This window comes from Musa acuminata, unplaced genomic scaffold, assembly GCF_036884655.1.
Source record: "Musa acuminata AAA Group cultivar baxijiao unplaced genomic scaffold, Cavendish_Baxijiao_AAA HiC_scaffold_1136, whole genome shotgun sequence".
Lineage (NCBI taxonomy): Eukaryota > Viridiplantae > Streptophyta > Magnoliopsida > Zingiberales > Musaceae > Musa > Musa acuminata.
In genome coordinates this window covers 3697501-3702500 of record NW_027021348.1, presented here as the reverse complement: position 1 = coordinate 3702500, position 5000 = coordinate 3697501, and positions in this window count along the sequence as shown.

Here is a 5000-nt window from a genome sequence, read left to right as displayed (position 1 = left end):
ATGAACATGCCAAAAGACAACGGACAGACATAAGCATTACATCCAACATCTTGTTTAGAAGTTTGTCCGTTACATTCTCCCCCACTTATCCCTTCGACGTCCTCGTCGAAGCCTTTGTGAACACTGCAACTCTTCGCCTTTGCTGAGTCTTCAATCTTCCGCTCCAGCTGCAATGCGCCTCCTGGCTCCCAGCTGCTCTCCGCTGCTGTTTCTGAGTAGTCGAACCTTTGATCCGCCATGCTGCTTCAACTCGCCAATGACTCTGACTCTGGTGTGGGGTTGGCTGAGTTGTATTGATCCTCGTTGATTCCTGCGGATCCACCAAATGAAGGAAAAGACCATTCTTACTGCGCCAGTTTCTCAAAATTTTCACATGCTGCTTGAACTGGGTGGATGCTTGTTGGAGCTTTAACGAGCATCGCCTCGCAAACTTCTGAAGTTTTGGGTCCTTCCTCCACAAAATCTGCTCATTGACTCTTCTTTCAGTTAGTTGTCACATCCAAGTAGGTTCGCATCACTTCCGCTTTCGATTGGCATTTCGTTGGGAAATGAAGCGGACAATCTACTCTCAGTAGCACTGATCACCGTTGGTGAGGATTTTGACAACTATTGTCTTCCATTATCTTCGAAGGGTCTTTGAACTTGTGCAGAGCTCCTCTGCTGGATAGATAAGAGAACTGGGGTACTCGGTTTCGCCCATTCTCTTAAGAGTTGAGAAGGCAAAGGTTACTTGACTTCGCCCGCCTCCTCGAGGTTGTACTTCATGCATCGAGCTGGTTACTGGCCTTCGCCTGCTCTTTGCTCACACTTCTGAAGCACTTGAAGTGTTTGCACTCCTTGCGTTGAGTTAGCTACTGTGATTCACCTTCTCAATGCCATTGAACTTCTGGAATGCAGGAAGTTTTCACCCCAACTTGGAGTAATTCTCTGATAGATGAGGTCGCCTCTGGGATTGTACCGTCTTCTCCATCAACCCTGCCGCCTACTCCACTGAGTAGCAAAGGTACAGCACCACGTACTGCCTGCTTCGTTCCTTGGTCGTGCACTCTTGCATGACCCGAAGTCCTTCACTTACGGCTATCTTGATGAGAAACTTGTTGACACCGGTCTTACGAAGTTTCTTGGCCTCTGCCCTTCAGCCTTGTCTCGGTACTTGGAGATTGCCTCTGCATGCTCCACCTCCTCGGCCCCTTTCACGACCAAGCGCTCTCCCTCCGTGAGAGCAAGGGATCAATGACTTGCACGGAAGTCCCGCCTCTGCGGTACCATGGCGCTGCCATGCCCATGGCCCTACTATCCGTCGCTTCGCCTCTGTATCCCTTTCCTTCACAATCAGTAGAGATGTCTCCGTGGCACTCCTCTGAGTCCACCTCCATTCTAACTGATGCTTGATTTTGGGTAGCTAAGTCCCTCTGGACTCATCGTCGCTTCCTCGCCCCTTTCGACCTCCTGCTTCAACACCTCTGTGTTCTCCAAGCAGTCTGTTTGGTCGATGGAAAGACAGACTGCAACTCCCATGCATGGCCTCTGCCATCACATTGTAGGGTTTGCACCGATTCTGTTCTCCTTAGCTTCCTTGGTAGCAACGTTCGCTTACTCGACCTTGTCCTCTGACTTGTCGGGCTCCCTTAAGCGAATATGAGCTCTGGAGCAGTCCAACTCTCCAGCTGCTTCGATCATACCTCTGCATGATCAAGTCCCTCTCATGGGACTCACTGGTACTTGCATTCGAACTCTTCCCTTGGTGGAACCCAGCCCCCATATGCTGATGACCAAGGTTTTCATCCGATGCAAAATTCGGTGCACGCCCGGAAGACCCGCCTCTGCGGTACCATGGCCTTCACTCCTTGAATCCATAGCCCTTCTTGCCGTCGTGTTGTTCACCAAAGCGGAGCTCCCAGTAGCTCCCGATCATACCTCCATATGATCTCATCCCTCACGGGACTATGTCGTGTGTGTCGCATTGCCATGAACTGTTCCACCACGATCCGCTGCACCATGTCGCCTCCTGGTGACATCTCCATTGCATTCTGATCCTTGTGAAATAAACTCGAATTGTGAACCCTCCATGTGTGGCCTCTGCCAATACATCGCAGGGTCTCCTCCACCTTCGATTTTGTTCGCTCCTTTGGCAATCGACCTTCATCCACCCACTCTTGGGTCACACCTAGATGAAGCACCGCTCTAGGACAGTCCGTCGCCTAGTAGCTCCCGAAGTCCACCGACTTCGCTGTAATTTGTGCACCATTGCCTGGATCCTGGGCCTCTGCCCCTACCAGCACAATCTCCGCTGCGCACTGCTTCCTTCATAGCAACTCAAATGGCAACACTGTGGCATATTCTTCAAGAGTACCCGCCTCTGCGTCCTCTTGCCCCGTGCTAAGGCCTTCTGTACCCAACTTCGCCTCCGCAAATTGAGTCGCCTTAGTTCCTCCATCGAATGCTCCTCCGAGATAAGGTGCATGTGCCCCGAAGCTCCCTTCGTCTTTGGCACCATGCAAGATGAGTCCGCTCTGTCAGAATGAAGGACCCAGGGAACAGCATGATTCTACTCCTGCCTCTGCAAGAGTTCATGTCCTTGACCTCTGTCTAGGGAAAGCGCTGTGCCTCTGCTCCATGTTCCAACTTCTATGCTGGCTCCCTTCATGCGGCTTGGGTACTTCGCCAAGTTACACCCAAGTTGCTCCGCTCCTCGTTTTTGCATTGAGTCGATGGTGGCCCTCGCGCCCACCATTCCACGGGTCAGCCCTCCCTTGAGTCCGATCTCCATATCGACTCCAAGTGTGCCTCCATTTGAGTTGCTTTGGGTCGCTCCCCCACTTGATCTCGCAATGCATCCACCAATGCATTCTCTCAAGCGAGATCATGCGACGACTCCTCGCCGCTTGCTCAGTCCATCGAGCTTCGTGGAGTTGTTGTTTGTGAGGTACTCCTCCTCAACATGTGAAGTCCGTCTCACATGATTCTCCCTCTGGAGAGCTGAGACTTATCCCTCCTGGATAACTGTCCCGTTGGAGCAACATCTCTCTTCGTTTCGGAGACCACCATCCCCTTGGACTACTCCGATCTGCTGAACAAACTGTGCATTGTTCTGCCTCTTGCAAACGCACTTGCTAGATTGCGCCTCCACGTCAATACAGCCACCGCTGCACCCCTCAAGGCCTAGCAACATGCTGAACTCGTTGCACACTTCAGCCTCCTCCGGACGTATCCTTCGCATGTCGAAGAGAAAGTTTCAATGCTCCATGGCGCCGAGTCTCGACCGCCTTGGGATGGCCACGAACAATCCATCGTCCGCATACAAGCCCATGCATGAGTACCGAATTCTTCGAGTTAGCAATTCCCCTCACCTCTGTGAGCTTTGCACAACTCTTTCGGTCGCTGAGCAACTCATTCCACTTTGCATGGTCTCGTCCTTTGCCAAGCGCCTCGCTTGCCTTGAGCACCATCAAGTAAAGTTGTCAACGTTGAGCCGTAGCTCAAACTCAGCCATCCCAACCTTTGTGCGCTCCAAATTCTTCCAAGCTTGCCCGTTCTCGTGGTGCCTCTTGCGCGAAGGGTTGGCCATTCCTCTGAATGCCAATCTCAGATGCCCGCTCCTCTGAGCGACTCTTTTCCCTACATCTCCATGCCCGTTTTCCCTCAAACGGTCGCGCGTGTGCTGACTGCCCTCAACGCAGCCCCGCTAGGTCCCCCACGTTTGCATGTCAAGTGTTTCTATGAGTGCTTGTCCCGCTCTGATACCACACTGTCACGACCTTAGCTGGTTTTGCCTAAGGCGTGCGGCACCCTCGCGCGTCCGTCCGCAAAGGTCAGCCTCCCCGAAGCCTCCCATTGTCCCTTAGGACCAACAAAAGAGAGAACGGGTTGAAGAGAACGCCTCAATCGGGATCCACAAGCAAACATGTCCGAAAAACACTTCATAGACAATGCAAATTACAAACAGACTTTAAAAGCTCTGAATAGTTGCACAACAAAGGGTAAAATGGTCCATTACAGACCGAAAAGCTCTCGAACGTGTCCACATGACACAACCTTTATTTACAAGCCTAAAGAGGCCACCAACCCAACTAAAATGGGACTATTAAGCCTTCGGCCGCCCCTTTACATTCTGTACAAGGCATGAACATGCCAAAAGACAACGGACAGACATAAGCATTACATCCAACATCTTGTTTAGAAGTTTGTCCGTTACAACCCGGGGGGTTCCAGGGTGCTGAGATGGCTGACATTTTGCTCCGCTCACGACGGTCACCGCGCGACGCAAGAACAGGCCAAAAACTGGCCAAACCGGCCCAAAAACGGGCCAAAACTGGCCATTTTTGGCTGCGCGAGCGAGCGGCGAGCGGCGGACAGCGAGCGAAGCGAGAGGCAGCACCGTCCCTGCTATACGAAAGCCCCATCCAGCCCTGTGCCACCCGGGGGGTTCCAGGGTGCTGAGATGGCTGTCATTTTGCTCCGCTCACGACGGTCACCGTGCAACACAAGAACAGGCCAAAAACTGGCCAAAACTGCCCAAAAACGGGCCAAAACTGGCCATTTTTGGCTGCGCGAGCGAGCAGCGAGCGGCGGACAGCGAGCGAAGCGAGAGGCATCACCGTCCCTGCTATACGAAAGCCCCATCCAGCCCTGTGCCACCCGGGGGGTTCCAGGGTGCTGAGATGGCTGACATTTTGCTCCGCTCAAGATGGTCACCGCGCAACGCAAAAACAGGCCAAAAACTGGCCAAAACGGGCCAAAACTGGCCATTTTTGGCTGCGCGAGCGAGCGGCGAGCGGCGGACAGCGAGCGAAGCGAGAGGCAGCACCGTCCCTGCTATACGAAAGCCCCATCCAGCCCTGTGCCACCCAGGGGGTTCCAGGGTGCTGAGATGGCTGACATTTTGCTCCGCTCACGACGGTCACCGCGCGACGCAAGAACAGGCCAAAAACTGGCCAAAACGGCCCAAAAACGGGCCAAAACTGGCCATTTTTGGCTGCGCGAGCGAGCGGCGAGCGGCG